This window comes from Silene latifolia, chromosome Y (genome assembly GCF_048544455.1).
Source record: "Silene latifolia isolate original U9 population chromosome Y, ASM4854445v1, whole genome shotgun sequence".
Lineage (NCBI taxonomy): Eukaryota > Viridiplantae > Streptophyta > Magnoliopsida > Caryophyllales > Caryophyllaceae > Silene > Silene latifolia.
The window spans coordinates 439656840-439675464 of record NC_133538.1 but is presented as its reverse complement, the minus strand read 5'-3'; the positions used below and the strand labels follow the sequence as shown (position 1 = coordinate 439675464).

At 38.6% G+C, this 18625-nt stretch overlaps 1 long non-coding RNA gene and 1 other non-coding gene across 2 annotated transcripts; one reads left to right on the top strand and one right to left on the bottom strand.

Moving 5' to 3' along the window:
• Positions 1-6910: 6910 nt before the first annotated feature.
• LOC141626858 (uncharacterized) lies at positions 6911-10844 on the top strand. Its single transcript, XR_012536439.1, has 2 exons — positions 6911-7128; positions 10206-10844. It is a non-coding gene; the product is annotated as an uncharacterized LOC141626858 (long non-coding RNA).
• A 1935-nt stretch (positions 10845-12779) lies between these two features.
• LOC141635269 (small nucleolar RNA R71) lies at positions 12780-12887 on the bottom strand. The gene has a single exon (XR_012539968.1). It is a non-coding gene; the product is annotated as a small nucleolar RNA R71 (small nucleolar RNA).
• Positions 12888-18625: the final 5738 nt, after the last annotated feature.

Genomic DNA, 18625 nt, shown 5'->3' with positions numbered 1-18625 from the left:
GATCTTATCCAGGGCGTACGAGAGTCATTCTAGAGATAGGATGCTAAAGAGGGACGATTTCCTTATCTTTAGTACCTATGTCAAACGCTACTTTGTGCTTTGATTTGACTGAGGTATAAATTGGAATTCGAACGGGTTCCAGGCATCCCACAAATGCTTGGTGGCGACTCCGAACATCTCTAATCGTTTCGAGACCCTTACCTAAAAGAAACCGACCGATATAAAACGATCCGGTCGAAAGCACCTTTACGCCGCCGAGCGTGGCTTTCAAAAGACCGCTGCATGTCAACAGATTGGCTTGGCGTGCAGGTGGCCTGCGACTACAGACCAGTAGGTGGCCCAAATCTACAGACCGAGACGTGGCCCATGTCCACAGTATGGTAGGCAATGTGAACATTAAAAGAACATTGTGCGATTTGGGTGCAAGTGTTAGTATCTTACATCTTCCCATCGCCAAGAAGCTTGGTCTTAAATGACATGATTCCCACATCCATGACATTGAAATTTGCCGATTGATCGGTACAATATCCCACATGTGTTCTTGAAGATCTTCCGGTAAAAGTTGGGAATTTCTATACACCAGCGGATTTTGTGGTATTAGACCCATCATGGCAACCGAAAGGGTCATGATTGATGTGAAGAATAGGAGACTTTCCTTTAATGTGGGAGGAAATGTAGTTGAGTTCTCTTTAACGGGGGCTATGTCTAAGCCAATGTTCGAAAGTGCTTATTCGGTGGATGTTTTGGAAGATGTGATTAAAGACACACGGGACAAATGTTCGGGAGGAAACCAAGAAGATATTTATGAAGCTCTACCACCGACATCAAATGAGATTGAGGGTAAGATCCCTTTTAAGGTAGATCTAGAACCTTTACCTCCCCCCCCCCCTCCCCCCCTAAATATGCTTATCTCGATGATGAAAAGGCCTACCCCGTGATTATCAATGCTAAACTAACGATGGAACAATACAAAAAACTCTTAAGTTTTCACAAAATAAACAAAATGGCACTTGGGTATAGCATTGACGTTATTACGGGTATCGATTCTATATTGTGTATGCATCGTATCACACTAGAGGATGGATACATCCCCTCCGTTAAACCTCAAAGAAGATTGAACCAAAACTTGATGGAGGTGGCATGTAAGGAAATTGAAAAATTACTTGAGGCCGGAGTCATATACTCCATCTCAGGAAGGGAATCGGTAAGCCCGGTTCAAATTTTCCCTAAAAAGGGCGGTATGACTGTGGTAGAGAATTAGGATGGTGAGCTCATTTCCAGCCGGCCGGTTACGGGATGGAGAATGTGCATTGATTACCGAAGGTTGAATTCCGTCTCAATCAAGGATCACATTCCTTTTGCCTTCTATTAATCAAATGCTCGAGAGATTGGCAAACCATGAGTATTTTTGCTTACTTGATGGCTATTCTGTATTTTTCAAAATTCCCATCAACTCGGATGACCAAGCAAAAACTACTTTTACTTGTCCTTATGACGTCTTCGCATATCGAAGAATACTATTTGGCCTTTGCAATGCTCCTGAGACATTTTAAAGAGCGATGATGTCTACATTTTTGGAGTATATTGAGAAGTACATGGAGGTGCTCATGAACGAGTTTAGTATCCATCATACCTCTTTTGATGATTGTTTGAAGAACCTCTCTCAAGTGCTATAAACTTGCGTCCAATACAAGCTTGTGTTGAATTGGAAAAAATGCCATTTTATGGTACAAGAGGGAGCGATTCTTGGTCATGTTATTTCTAAAAATGGGATTCAAGTGACAAATCAAAGTTGAGGTGATTGAGAAACTTCTCCTACCCACCAACGTCAAGGGTGTGATGAGTTTGTTGGGGCATGCAGGTTTTTATCGAAGGTTTATCAAAGATTTTGCAAAAATTGCCAAACCCCTCACCTCACTTCTTGTTAAGGTCACATCCTTTATATTTTATGATTCTTGTCGTGATAGTTTTTGTAGGCTCAATATGCTCTCGCAACGGCTTTAATTTTTCAATCACCAAATTGGGACCTCCCCTTTGAATTGATGTGTGATGCAAGCGACTTTGCCATATGGGCGATCTTTGGTCTAAGATAAGACAAGAAGCTCCGGGTCATAGCTTATATGAGTAAAACATTGGATAAAACTCAATTCAATTAAACCACCATGGAGAAAGAGATCAAACCCTTGGTATGTGGACATTGCAAACTACTTATGTTCTAACTTTATTCCGGAATAATTTGATAACTAAGCTAGGAAGAAGTTGAGATATGAGTCAAGGAGGTATGTTGGGAAGACCCTTTCTTGTATAGAAGATGTAATGATGGTATCTATCAAAGATGTGTCACTTCTGAAGAGGGAATAGTCATCCTTCAATCTTGTCATGCTACAACTTATGGAGGCCATTTATCCACCTCAAGAATCCAAGCTCGTGTTCTCCATTATGGTTTTTATTGGCCCTCATTATTTAAGGATGCTTATGCTTTTGTACCCTCTTGTGACTCTTGCCAACAAAGGGGAGATATTGGAAGGCGAGACAAGATGCCTCTTAACAACATTCTAGATGTGGAACTATTTGATGTGTGGGGTATTGATTTTATGTGACCTTTTTCATCTTCTTATGGCAACCAATACATACTGGTTGTGGTGGATTACGTGTGCAAATGGATTTAAAGCTATCGCCGCAACCACTAATGATTCAAGAGTTGTGTCCAAGGTTTTCAAGGATTATATATTTCCGCATTTTTATGTGCCTAGAGTCGTGATTAGTGACTGTGGGTTACATTTCATTAACCGAACAATCTATGCCTTGCTTTAGAAGTACGGTCAAAGTAGTCCTTGCCTATGATCCACAAACAAATGGGCAAGTGGAGGTGTTGAACCGCAAAAAGAAAAGCCATTCTAGAGCGTTTGGTGAGAAAATCAAGGAAAGATTGGAGTGCCAAACTGAATGATGTACTTTTGGAACTTAGACTTGCTTACAAGACCCCGATAAATACTACTCCCTATCGTTTGGTTTTTAGTAAATCTTGTCACCTCCCTCTTGAATTCGAGCATAGAGCAAGTTGGGCTTTAAAAGAGCTTTACTATGAATTGGATATTGCTGGGAACATGCAATTTCTTCAACTCTATGAGCTATATGACCTTACAATGGATGCATACAAAAAGGTTAAGCTCTACAAAGAGAGAACCAAGAAATGACATATTTCTAAGATCTTAAAGAAGAAGATAAATGTGGGAGGCAAGGTCCTTCTTTTCAATTCAAGGTTTCAATTGTTTCCCGTAAAATTGAAGTCTCGATGGTCGGGACCCTTTGAAGTAGTGATCGTTTTCCCATATGCTTCATTTGAGTTAAAGAATAACAAAGGTGAATTTTTCAAATTCAAAGGGCAAAGAGTGAAATACTTTTATGAGGGTCAACCTATAGACACTCAAGGTGAAATGGCACTTCAGGATCCCCCTCCCTTGGGGGATGAATGCATCTCAAACTAAGCAAGCTTAGGTTGGTGGAGTTCCACAAGAACCACCAATTTTTAAATAGTGCGTGTATCTTAGGTGAGTTAGCTTCTTGGATTACTTTTGGCGTTTGTCAAAAGGATTTTTTTGTGATAAGGAAAGGATGACAGATTCTCGCCCTCGATGTGTTTTGGAGGATATGGATTTGGTCTTTGTGGAAGAAGCGAAATACTTGTAACACTCTTACTTAACCTAGATTTAGATGCTATGAGTTCGATTGAAAGATAAGGATGCTAAAAACAAGCATTTAGGATCTATAACCGGGTACTCGGAAGTCGTAACGTGACCGGTGTCGAGATATTCTAACATTTGATGAAGTCAACATGCAAAATGACTAAATATTGAGAACCTGCCATCTCATCTGGGTGGTCGGCCGATGGTCAGGCTAGCGGCGCTGAGGGCATTACAATTTAAGGAAAAAAACTGGATTTGGAAGGGAAGGGGGGTGGTGAGCCGGTAGAACGGTAGCCACCCACCCGGCTATGAACACCTTTATTTGAGAAAATTGAAGAAAAGAAGATGAGGTGTGTCCTGAGCCGGCATGCCAGACCAGAGCTATGTAGGCACATTACATGCACAAATTCGAAGAAAATGGAAGAAGTGGTGCTTGAAGCCGAGTGGTCGGCCGCCGGTCAGGCTACCGGCGCCGAGAACATTTGGTTTTTTGCAAAATTCGAAAAAATTATTAAGTGTGACATGTGTACCCAACCGGGTGCCCGGCAGCCAGTACCAACCGGCTAGGGACACACTTTTATGACCCCTTTGAATTCACTACACCACTCAAATTTAGTCCTCTCTCTAAAATTCACTCACTCACTCTCTCTCTCTCTCTCTCTCTCTCTCTCTCTCTCTCTCTCTCTCTCTCTCTCTCTCTCTCTCTCTCTCTCTCTCTCTCTCTCCATCTCCATTCCCAAACACCTAAACACTCCAAAATCCCCAAATCTCCACAAACACTGCTTCAAAACTCAACAAATATCCACCATTTTTAACCACCACAAAAACACAATGCTGTTTTCTTACCCAATATCCTTTCCTCATCAACACTCAAGGCAACTAAAAGACAAAGGGCGGAAGTGGCAAAGGCAAATGCGGCCATGCTAGCGGCGGTGAGTTCAGGGACGAGCTCGGATGATGTATTCCTCGATCTCGTCTTTGCAATCGAGGTACAACGTAGTAAGTTCCAATTATTTAAGCGTCATCCTTTACATCCAACTTGATTTATTTCAAGGACAACCATGAGATTTTTGGGTTTGGATACGGAGTATAAGAACCTCTTTCAGGGTGTTGGGATGAGGGAAATGTATGCGATGAATAGGAGGACTTACCCCTGGCTTACTTGGGAATACTTGAGCTCTTTTTTGGTAGACAAACAAAGGAGCACTGGTCTTTTGTCAATGGTAACTTTTCGTCTTATGAATACCCCATATGCCTTGCCTTTAAAGGAATTTGGTAAAATATTTCGGCTAACTTATATGGACAGCCATAACCCTCCGCATGAATTCCACTACTCCAAGTTGTGGAAAGCAATCTCCGGTTTGGAGGATAGGGCATAAGTGAAGCGAGAGGCAAATTCTTGCTATAATTCGGTGGTGAGGATTTGGCATAGGTATATGGGTTGGAGAATTTTCACGAGACACGAGCCTTGGACTTTTCAGACTGAAAAAATAAATATCCTTGGCTCATATTGGTATACCAAGCCCGAATGCTTCCAAATCAACACCACCCACCATTTGGCCCTGCACTTGAAAAATATTGTCAAATCCCTCAACTAAAATACCGGGATATATATAGGAGGACACGTCAGCTAAATTTCTATAGAATTGGTGAGAAATTTTGACGAGTCTAACTTAAATCCGATCGCGGGGGAGAACCTTCTATCCACCTTATATTTGACTCGCTCATTGAAGAGGCTAAAAACAAATTTGGTTGACTGACGACTCTATTGGCAAATTAAAGATAGAAATTAAATGCCTTTGCTTAATGCCCACTAAGTAAAAATCAAGCAAAATGAGCAAGAGTATTTCCTTGAAATTGAAGTGGTAGACCCGACAACAACTCCCGACCAAGTTTACTCAAAGGAGCGTGTTGGTCCTACCGACACCACCATGCAATATGAAATGTGAACCACCCAAACCTCCCAATTTCAACAATTCTCGTAATTTCCTAAAGATATGCCCTTCTCATCTAGCCAAACACCCCAATACCAAATTTTGGATCTCACCTTAGTAACCCTTATGAAGAACATTGATTTTAATATGGTTACTGTGAAATCCAAGTTCTGAGACTTCCGGATTCAAACGAATTCAAGGTTTGACAATATGGGGAGGCGGTTGGACCATGTCTACTATGACCAAACCATTGGTCAATACCCCGTTTATAATGATTACGATAGTCGGGGCACATCCAACCCGGAATGCCTCATCCTTCCTAATACTTATGGCCCATTGGCGGCTACCACTCCAAAGGAATTCGAGGTGACCTCAACCTTCAACCGAATTAATTTAGTGATCCATTTTTCCAACCTCCGGGTTATAATGAATATCAAAGAGGGGAGTGGTATGGTGGTGTAAGGCCCTACTTTGCTAGTGATGCGGGTGCTTCGGGATCGGGGAATGAGGTGTATATCACGGTGAATGATGATGATGAGCCAATGAATGAAGGCTTGCTTCTTGGCAAGTGATGATGTGATCCGCGATGGAGAGGATGATGAAGTTAATGCGACTTATGATACCGATTCTTAGCTTGGTGTGGTGATGATTGGTGGTTGGAGTAGAGAATAATTCATGCAATTACGCGCCCATGGCAACGATGGCTCCCCTAGCATTATGTTCATGGCCCCTTGTAAGTTATTTTTGTTCTAAATTGCAATCTTTTAATTGAGTTGGTTGGAGGAGTCCCTCAGACTTCCATGAGGATTACCTAGCCTTTCAACATCATAAGGCTCCTTGCTCACATAGCAAAATCCAAAATGACAAACAACCCCTATTTAACCCAAAGAAGCATGCATTCATGTAGTTAGTTTGCATTTGTAATATATGTTAGCTTATTACTACAAATAGCTTAGTTGCCTTCATGTAGTATAGCTTGCATCGCATTCCTTAGAGCATTTAGATTATATCAGGCATTGCATTCTTAAACACCAAAATGACTAAAAATTTGAAAAATCGAAAAATTACAAAAACATGTCCATTATTTTCGATTTCCTCTTTGCATTTGTTCCATTGGGGCTAGTGTAAATGTTAAGTGTGAGATAGAATTTCTAAATCCAAAATACCAAAAAATTGTTGTTTCATTTTTAAAAAAAATTTACAAAAACATGGTTATAATTTTTTTAAAAAAATTAGAAAATCCAAAAATATGTATTCCATTTTGATTCTCCTCCCTGCATTTGTTTCATTGGAGACAATGTAAATGTTAAGTGTGGGGAGGGAAATATCCTACTTTTGTTAATAATTAGAATATTGTAAATATTGAGAAAATTTCAAAAAAAATCACAAAAAGTAGAAAAACTTTCAAAAATTCATAAACATGCATTGTATATGATGTTGCTTTTGTCTAATAAAGTGTACATTCACGTTTGGGGCATCGGAAACAAAGGAGTTAGAAGACCTGCTTGGTATACTCTTTCCCATCTCTTCTCCTTTTTCCATTTTTTTTCTTTTGTATACTTGAGGAGGGTGGGATATTTGTTGATGAGGATGTTCCATATTTTGGAACTTGTGGATATTGTGCTTGTGTGCTCTTAGGATTAGATTGTTTGCATACTATATAATTAACATGTCACGTTGTATATATATATATATGCATCCGCGTAGCATTTAATTATGTGTTTAATTGTATCCATTGCATGTTTCGTAAAGTTTGTAAATATTTTGCAAAGTAAGGTCTATAAAGGGAACACATTACCGTCAATGATGATAATTTGTCTCTCCGTTTCTTTTTCCAAGTAGTGGCTTGAACTTTTTAACGGCTCACCTTTAGGGTGTTTGCTTGCAAACACTTGGAAAACTAGCTTAACTAACGAGTATAAGCCACCATGTGAGATCTAGTCGCACCCAAGACTGGACGTTTACCGATATATCTACATATATAGTGACAGTTAGAGCCTCCTTTAGGCCGGCACATTTATAAGTGGCCTCATCTAGGTTGAGAGTAAGCCTCCTTGGGTGTTATGTCACATTATATACGCATAAATGTGGCGTTCATTCCTTAAACCTTAGAGATGCATACTTTTTGTGCATATGTTTTGAAACAAACTCGTTACATATTTTTAACCTCACATTGCCAAATAAAATTGTGTTTTGACCTTTTAGATTATGAACACTTTTGTTTACCCGACTTTGAGCTTTAGCTTTTCCTTTGGCATGACTACATAACTTGAGGTCTAAGTTTTAACCTCGCAAGATCACGTGATCGTTGAACAATAAAGGGTCGAATAAAACAAGTTGGATGATTATATAAGAGCTAGACTAACGAACGAGAGATAAAATAAAATACAGTAAATTCTAAAATAAAGAAGCAAGCAATTAAATACGGTTTTACTAGATTGATAAAAGGCCTAGGGCACGATTAGACTACAAACATTCATAATTACCATGCTAATTCCATCGATTAGTCATCTATGGGTAACCAAGTAGGGGAAAACGCCTCTAATTCACCTATTAACTAGATCCCTGGCTCATAATAGGACATTAGACACCCCAACTCACCTCCCTCCCGGGTTCATGACTTTGTTTCCCCGACTCAATACTTTTATACAAAAAGAACACGCGCTATTATCTAAACACCCAAGTATCACTAAGGGACATTAAGGTTACGATAGATTCCCGGTTTTTCCAAACCCTTTTCCCAAAGGCGGAGGTCAACTTGGTTCCCAAAGGTACCCCCATTAGGCTCTCCCTCCCGGGTTCAACCCAAATAGGCTAAAGAAGCAAGTAGGTGGTTCATCTAGGACCTAACCAATTACCATTGGTGGACAAGGATAATCAATCAACCAAAATCCCAAATTCAACACAAACAGTGATAAATCCTTTGAAGAACCCCACTAATTACCCCTCAACAACTAACTTAAATGGAACCAATCATGTTAATTACTCATCTTAGTGCCAAATCGCAACCTAGTTAAAACACTACTCACTATTCATGGTGATTAAGACTAAATAATTAATAAAGATGAATGCCTTAACAATAAACATGGCAATAGTTTAATTTAAACAACAAAGCATGCAATTAATTACGTTAAAAGAGAATATTAACTAATTAAACTAAAATTAAGATGGGTGAATGTAAAAAGGAGCAAACTTTGTCACAACTAATCAAAGATTCGAACTTTACTAGAGCAATTAATCTCAACAACATGAAAAACATGAATAAGAGAGAGAAAATTCTTATTCTAGTATCAAACAAGAGAAATCCAAACCCAAACAACTAACAAAACCCAAGAAAGAGTGAATTTAAGAAAATGAACAAAGAGAAGAGATTATACTAACTAGATGCAAAATAACTAATATTAGATTAAATGAGGATGAAAGAGAAATCTTCAATCTTGTTAAAACCCAATTTCTAGATCTAAACTACTAATAATTGAAAGATTATGGTTTTTAATTAGGGAAAGATTAACAAAGGATTAGCAAAGTTTCAAACTTAGAGAGAATAAATTATTGAGATCTAGGGTTTCGTGGTTAAATACAACTTAAAAGGGAATATATATATAGTGTCCCAAAACTTAGGTTTCTAAAAGAGGAGTTTAAGACAAACACAGGTAGCAGCGACAGCCAACTGGTCTACCGGCCATGGGTCGTCCATTGAAGAATTGGAAGATTTAAGCTTCAAATTTGAAATGTGTCGGCGCCGTCAGGGTGAGTGGCGGCTACATCCCAAAAACAACTATCCTTGATCAAGAAAGTTGTCATAGTGTATGTGGTTGCATGAAAGTGGGGTTTGAGTCCTAATTTGTTGGAGTATGAGCTTAATTTACATGAGTTGAAACCATTGTTTTCATTTGGTCAAATTGTGTTTAATAAGAGGTTTTAAAAATAAGAAAAGAAAATAGAAAAAAATGAACAAAAAGAATATGTAATACATTACAGTATGAAGCGTGAAAAAGCGAAAGCAATTCCCCTTATACGTCATTCAAGGGGTAGAAAAATTCGTTGCATAATAACTGGCATTATGATGTTTTTCCAAGTGAGTCGAACTTTCAAAGCTTGTTTGAATTGAGTTAACTGATTTCATTACTTGTTTAATTACTCATTTGTTATAATAAGGTTGGGTTTAAGCGGGAATTTTTAAGAGTTCTTGTTATTGAACTGCACATACCCCATAATGGTGCTTGCACCAACCCGTTTCTACCCTATACCCTTTGCCCCGTTACAACCCTTTTTTTCATCGCGTGTGCATTACCTCGTTTTGCATCTCATACATGGTTAGAGGATAGGATTTCAAATTATAATGCGGCCATGTTGCACGAGTTTAGTAGGTGAGTGGTTTGATAAATTTTTTCCACAAAAACGACCTGTACTTCATGTTTAAGCGACGAGTGAAAACCTTGAGGAAATTGTGATGTGACCAATATTTGAGCATATTTAGTCCCCGAATTAGCCTTGTTCCTATGCTTTTTAATGCATAATTGGGTCATTTAATATCTTTAGTCCTTTGTTTTGCATATTCCTTGAGGTTTTGTTTCCTTGGTAGGAGAGGAGTGCAAACCTTGCATTTTCATGGCAAAATGGAGCTAAATTGATCGAATATACTGACCAATCATCAAAGTGAAGACAAGACTAGAAGGCATATGTAAAAAATGTAGTAGATGGGCAATGATGAAGAAGATCCTTGCATCTCCGATAAGATCCTTGAGGATTGTTGGAAGAAGAAAAGAAGAAAAGAGGAAGAAGCTTGCTGGACTACAATCTGCCCGTCGCAGCCTCGGGACGCTCGTCCAATACCACCACAATCCGAGCGTCCCACCACCGTGCCCGCTCGTCCTGCACCACCACAATCTGCTTGTCCCGACCCCTTGGCCGCTCGGATTCCTGCCCAGTATAGCACGTCTCTTCCTTGTTCCGCTCGGGATGCACATATTTCTAAAAGACTAGCAAAAAGGAGACTAGCAACTTCCTTCGAGAGGAGCATTTCCTCAAATTTTCTTAAGGGTCTTAATCATCATTTAAGCCTTTAGTAACCCTAATTTATGTACCTAATCCTCACTATAAATACCCCCATTGCACTAATTAGATTATCATCAATCCTTAATATTATTTATGTTCTTCCTAATCTCATTTTAATCTTGTAATCAACTTTTAATTAAGCATTAATACAAATCTCATTTCCCTAATTTCTCTATTGTTCATCATTTATTTTGGGTAATTGAAGATTATTTGGGTATTATTGGGAGATTGACAACCTTCCATCAATCATCAAGTACTTTTATTATTCTTTGCTTATTATTTTGGAATCATCATTAGGTATAATTCTCTTAACCCTTGTTTTTATTATTGTTAATCATTTTCCATTCATTCATCATGTTTTGCTTTGTTAATATGTTTGACAACCTTGTTACCATGTTAAACTTGATAATGAGTGAGTAGTTTCCTTAGCTAGGGTTAATGGGTAATTAGGGGAAACTAACATGGGGGATGATTCATGCTTAATCTAATATGTTCACATAATTTATTTGCTTGCTTGTTGTGATCTCAACTTATGCACATGTTATGTTTGATGAAATGCGAGCCTATGAATCCTTGCATTTTTTACCCGTCACTTACCTTTTCAATGAGACTTGTAAGACATAAACCAACTCGAGTCTCATTAGACCATGCATATAGTTAAGTATGGAGTATTAAGTCGACTTGTAGGTGTTGTACAATCTAATCGATTCGGCTCCGGGAACCAAACCTTCCTAGGATTCTAAGATATAAACCAACTCGATCCTATCACAACAATAATTGCTTACTTATAATTTGAGAATATGTTTGTATGATCAATTCCCGTGAATCCCCTATGAACCCATGACACCCTAGTGCTTTTAATCAATTGTTTACATCTCATTTTAATTATTTTGCTTGTTTATTTACATTGTTACTCCCTCCATTCAACTCCACTTTACAAGTTTTCTTTATCATGTTTGCCAACGCAGTGTTTACGCGATAAATATCTTTAGCTACGTATTTGCAAAAATTATAAAAGTTAGATATTTTTAATGTACTATTAAAGACGAATCAAATAAGATCCCACATGAATATATTTTCACTTATGTATCGAGAGAAAATTGAAGTTGAATGTTCGCTTGTGAATAGTGCGCAAAAGTGAAACTTGCAAAGTGGAGTTGAATTGAGGGAGTATTTAGTTTAGTGATCTTCTTATCTCAGCCCAAATTGTGACACCCTTAGACACCACTACTTGCAGTCGAAAATCCTATATCAATACTCGTCCCTTAGGATCCGACTATTACTTACCCCTTTACTAATAGTAGAGTAGTTTGTGAAGCTATAAATATTGTTTTGGTCTAGGTGCTCCTACCGATAAGTAACCGAAAACGATAGTCCGACCAAAAATGGCGCCGTTGCCGGGGACGGTGTTCACTTGATTTGATTTTCTTTGATTGTTCTTATTTGTGTCTTTCTTTGCCTTGGGGAAGTAAAACTCCTCAAGGTTTGTTCTAATTGTTTTCAAGTTGTTTGATATTTTGCATGTCTAGAAGATCACAAGGTAACTTTTTACCCATTGATCACGAAATTGAAAGAACTTTGACAACCAATAGAAGACTTGCTATAAATACTTTGAGAGGTATTGGTAATATTGTGGATAATCCAACCAAACAATATTGAGTTCATCAACCCTTTTGCAACAGAAGGAGAGGAGAACCAAACACAAAACCCACCAAAAAATCAACCCAGAATGCCTAAATTTTCATCACATTCCGTACCAACCGAGGAGAACCTACCCAATGGTACTCCCACAACAAAATACTTGACCGGTAATTTTATTGCAAAATCCGCATTTATCCAATTAGTCCAAAGAAGCCAATTTGGGGGGATGCCTAGTGAAGACCCTCATTCTCATATGGAGACTTTTTGTAACTAATGTGATGCGATTTCATAAACCGGAGTAACTCAAGACCAAATTCGATGGGTCTTATTTCCTTTTTCTTTGATTGGTACCGCGAAACAATGGTTAAAGAGCCTTGATAAGGCTACTCTTAGTATTGACTCTTGGAAGAAATTGTCTCTTGCTTTCTACAAAAAGTTCTACCCTAAGGAAAAGACTAACATGCTAAGAGCCAAAATCACGGGGTTTAAACAAAGGGATAAAGAATCTTTTTATGAAGCTTTTGAGCAATTCAAAGGAACTTGTCGCTCATGTCCTCATCATGGACATAGCGAGTGGTTCTTGGTACAACAATTTTGGAATGGTCTTTATGAAGACTCCCGAAACATTCTCACCATGGGATCAAATGGTATGTTCACCGAAGTTGACGATAATCAAACATGGAACAAGATTGAGGAAATGGCGGTCCATAACTCACAATATAGTAGACCTCGGAAGGCTACTAGAGGAGGAAAGCATGAAGTGGACTCTATTACCCAATTGGGTGCTCAACTTAGTGCTCATATTCATACCATTAATTTGAAGTTTGATAAGGCTATGGCTAAACTTGAAGAAGCCTCAAAATCACCAAAGCAACATGTTAATGCCATGGTGGCATCTTCATCAATTCCAAGTGGAATATGTGAGAATTGTGGAACTTTGGGACATGACCAAAGTGAATGTAGGGGAACACGTGAGCAAGTGAATGCTTTTCAAGCATACAACAGTGGTACCTCTTATTCCAACTATTACAATAAAAACACCAAATTCCATCCAAATCTCTCATACAAAAGCCAAAATGTTCAAAACCATCAACCAACATACACCCCAGCTCTAATGAGAAACCAAAATCAAAGACCCTTTTATAACCAAAACCAAGGTTTCCAAAATCAAACTCCATACACTCAATCAAATGACCAAGGTTTTGATGTTCAAAAAGCGGTCCTCCAAATGCAAAAGAACCAACAAGAGTTTTCACCCAAATGCAAAAGGATAGCCAAGTAAAAGACATCACCATTAACAACATACTAGCTCGCACAAAGATGTTGGAGACCCAAATGTCTCAATTAGCATCTTTAAGTTCACAAAGACAAAAGGGCCAATTACCACCTCAAGGTAATCCCCCAAGACAAGAATCGGTGAGTGCCATCCATTTAAGGAGTGGTAAAAGGTATGAAGGACCAAAGAAGCCCGTTGATGAAGATGCTGGGAATGCTAGTGACAAGGAAAGAGTTGTTGAAAACTCTAAAGAAGAAGAACCCACCATTCAAGAAGTTTCAAAGAAGGATGAAGAGAAGACCAAAGAAAAGGAGCCTATTGTGATTAGACTTCCATTCCTGAGTCGTCAAGCTAAGCCTAAGTTTGATGACAAACTTGGAAAATTCATGGAGATTGTGAAGAATTTAGAAGTCTCAATTCCATTTCGGAATTGATCAATCATGTTCCGGCCTATGTAAAGTATATGAAAGATATCCTTACAAAGAAGAAATCAATCCGGAAGCTTGAGACTATTGCTTTTACTAAAGTAAGTAGTGCTATCCTTCAAGGAAATTCACCTCCAAAGCTCAAGGATCTGGGAAGTTTCTCCATTCCATGCACTATTGGTGACACCACGATCAACAAAGCTCTATGTGACCTTGGAGCAAGCGTTAGTGTCATGCCATATTCGGTAATCAAGAGGCTAGGAATGGGAGAACTCAAATGCACCAACATCATGCTTCAAATGGAGGATAGATCAACAAAGACACCTTTAGGGGTATGGGAAGATGTTCCCGTAAGAATTGGAAAATTCTTCATCCCGATGGATTTCGTTATTTTTTACATGGAAGAAGACTCCAACATTCCTATTATTTTAGGAAGACCTTTCTTGCACACCGCAAGAGCGGTGATCGATGTAAAGCATGGAGAACTCACCTTTGAAGTGGGAGATGAAACCGTCACTTTTAATCTTGACAAGACTATGAGAGCTCCCCGATTGTTTGAGCCATGTTTTATGGTTGATCACTATAGCCAGAAAGATGATAGGAAGAAGTTGGAATTTCAATGGAAAAAGAAAGTGGATGATGCTCCATCAAAAGATCAAGGAAATTGCAATATTGAGAGCTTGAAAAGCTCACCCATGACAAGTGAAGAAGAAGGCCTCATTGGACAAGAGAAGAAAGAAGGAGAGTTGTCTTCATCAACTCAAGACATTTTTAGTGATCAAGTAGACGAAGTATGCGGTCTTTGCGATGATGATTTTGAAGGGATATTCAATCCCTATATTGGTAATGCTATGGCCCAAGACCATCATGGAGAACAACAAGTGCAAAGGTCTATTGAGGACCTTTATCATGACAATGAACAAGCTTTCGATTACTTCTTCAAGGTGTTGAGTAACATCAACAACACCTTGAACATGCCCCCTTGACATCTCACATTGGATGAGAGTTTGGTGGAGTTCTCCCTAAACTACCATTTTTAAATATTCTAACTCCCTAACTTGCATTTCAATTATTGTATTGCATTTTTGTCATTTTTGGATTTAAATTTTTATGCCTTGATCACGATTTTCATCATTTTGAGAGAAGTGATGGAGGGACTTATGAGTTTATTGATGTGTAGTGCTTTGCCTTAGTGTGGGGATAGCAATTGCCTAGGCTATTCATGCCTTTGTAGTGCCCCTAAAATGAAGAACACAAGAATTGAAGAATGAAATAACACGGTTTACGAAGCACCCACGGATGGACCTGAATCCGTGTGGTCGAGGAAGAATTCGAGCGGCCCGACGGATAATCTGTTCGTCTTGAAAGAACCCAAGCGTCCAAGGCATAAAACGCTCCTATTATGAAGTTGCAGAAATTATTTTTGGGTCTGACTGTAAATCCGAGCGTCCCAGCAAGGAATCCGCTCGTCTCAGTCACGACGGTCGTCCAAGAGAAAAGATGATCATCTTTTTACTGCTAAAAATTTGGGATTTTTCACTGGAAAGGAATCCGAGCGTCCTAAGCCAAAGACGCTCATCTCAGCTCAGGAATCTGCTCGTCCTTCTTGCAATCCGCTCGTCCCATGCGTCTTTTTTTGAACCCAGAAATTGGAGAATCTGAGCGTCCCGATATCGAAGCCGCTCGTCTCCCTCTGCAATTCAAAAACCAATGGGTCTTTTAAACCCTCCTTTCCCATTCATTTTCATTATTTCAAAACACATACACTACCCAAAACCCCAAAACCCTCATCCTCTCCATCAACAAAACACAATTTTCTCAACCAAAATCAACCACATCAAATTCAGACTTCCTCAAAACAAAAATTAATCACTCCTTTAGCAACAACAAGTGATTCAAACCCCAAAATCTTCATGTTTTGAGTCGATTTTTAGGATACGTACAAGGTAACCTTCATCTATCCTAAATTGATTTGGGCATTACTAGAAATTGAAGATTTCAAGCTTTCATTGGTACTAAGCAAAGGAGTATGGCAAGAACAAAAGGTGGGAGCAAGGCACCCCAAAAGAAGACACTTTCTAAGAGGCAACAAGCTCTTCAAGACAAATAAGCATCAAAGGTATTGGTAGTTCATAATGCAAGGTTGGAGATTCAAGAACAAGGTCCTCCTATGGAAGCTACTACTTCTACCACTCCGGTTATTGAACAATTAACCGATTATCGGGAGGTAATTCTCACTTCCGACTCCCATAGGAAGAAATTTATTCTCTTTGCTAAGAAAACCATCATGCCTACTAAGTTCATTTGTGAAGATGCATTGTCAAAATTGGGTGTTCTTGAGCAAACTAAGACCTTTTTCAAGTTTCTGGGGTTGAGTAAATTGTTTGCAATGCAAGAATTGACATACTCCTTCCTCACCTTAGAGTTTTTGAGCTCTTTGAAAGTAACAAAGGTGGAGACCCGAACCATTATTGAGTTTCGTCTTGAAAATGTTGATAGATGCTTATCTTATGCTGAAATGGGTAAGATATTTGGCCTTAGTGATAATGCGACTTTTACAAAGAATCCTACCAAGTATGACCCCTCTCCTCTTTGGATGGCCATTTCCAGAAAGAAATTCGTATCTTATCATGATTGTCATGCTCTCTTAGTCCATCATCCGGGCATTAGAGTATGGCATAAGGTCATTGGGAATACTTTGATAGCTAGGAAAGGCACAAATCATCTTACCAAACTTGATTTTATTCTTCTTGAGTCGGCTTTGAACATTGGGAGAGAGTTTACCAAGCCATACAATGCTTTACGACTTTTGATTGATCGATGGCTTAATGATGATTGTGGCGAAGAAGGCACGACCTTTATTACCAAAGGAGGATTAGTTACCTATTTGGCTAAGCATTTTAACCGGGATTTCAACAAGACTAACACTTATACACCGGTAAAAGGAGGCCATCTTATCGATTTGCCCACCATGATTCTAAAATTCAAATGGGTCAAGAATGATACTCTTGATAACAAATTTAGGTGGTTGACGAATGAAGCTAAATCCTTCGCATTGCCTAGCAAGATTTGCCGCTTGAATGTTCATAGACGGAATTACCTTCTCCCGCTCTCCGAAGAGACCAAATACATCATTCAACACCAAGGGGAAGAAGTTGCCGAGCCCTCTTCCTCCATTATCACCTCACCTTATCCATTTGAATACCACGAGTTCAACCCCAAAAATGCCAAGGCGGGAAATGATTACTTGACTCTACTAATGAAGGAAATGCATAAAAAAGCTTACAATGATAGAGTTGATGCTTACAAGGCCCAATATCCGCCCCTCCTACATCTTGCTAGGCAAGGACTTCTCGACCCATTTTGTCCCTTGCCTAGTTGGGCAGATAAGGAGGTATTCTTTCCTAGCACTTATAGTGGTGGTAGACCGGGTGGAGAGGAGATGGTTGTTGATGAGAGTGGTAACCAAGAAGGTGAAGATGAAGAAGTTCAAGAAGAAGAGGAAAGTGAGGAAGAACAAGAGAGTGAAAGTGAGAGTGGACATGACTCCACATCCATGGAGATTGATGATGCCTCAAGTGAGGAAGATGATGATGATGACACGATGGGTAGGACTAGCAAACTTTTGGATGCTCCTACATTCTTACACCTCCTTTATGGTTTGTCTACTTCTCTTGTTTTTATTTTATCTTGATCATTTTGTGTAGTCCTAGCAACATTAGAGGACTAACACCTTGGCTTCATTGAGGTGTTCATTTTATTGTTCCCAACTTTCAAAATCAAAAATGACAAATTTTAGTTTCATGCATTGCATTTTATGTGCATGAACTCCTCCAAAATTTTTGACATTAGAAATAGTGTCTATTTTGGTTTGGGAAAGTTTATGCATATGCATTGGGAGCTAATCTAAATTATGCTTTCCACCATAACGAAAACACATGCATCATGTAGTGTAGTTTAGTATAGTTTGCATTTAGTTTAGAAATCATGCATATTAATGTAAATCGCTTAATTTCCTATCGTATTGGCCATTGAGGACAATGCCCATACTAGTGTTGGGATGGAAAATTCTAACTTGACCTTTTTAAAAACAAAAATGATAAAAATTAAAATTTTTTGAAAAATACAAAGTTAATTTCATTAAAAAAAAATAAAAAAAAAATTGAAAAATTTAAAAATCCAAATACAAGTTCATTTCCTTTGTAGCGTAGTCTTGTATATATTGTTTGTATATATTGTGTTTGTTCATCCTTGTTCACATTGATTGACTACGCCACATCCGAGACATGATGATATTGAAGACCACATGGTATGATCTTTCCAATCTCCTTTTTCCTCTTTATGTTAATGACTATGTGCCTTTATTTTGATTGATGCGGTAAAAAAAATGTGAATTTAGGATTGCATCTAGATTATATGGCATACTAGTTGATAGAAGCATATGCATTAGGTTGTATAAATGATAGTTGCATTTAGGAAAATTTTTGTGAAACCGTCTATTTGGGAAACTTGACAAGTGTATATAGGCCCTTGTAGATGCTTTTTCTTCTTAAGACTTTGCTTGTTAGAATACTTGTAAAACATCCTATGATGTGTCATGTTAGT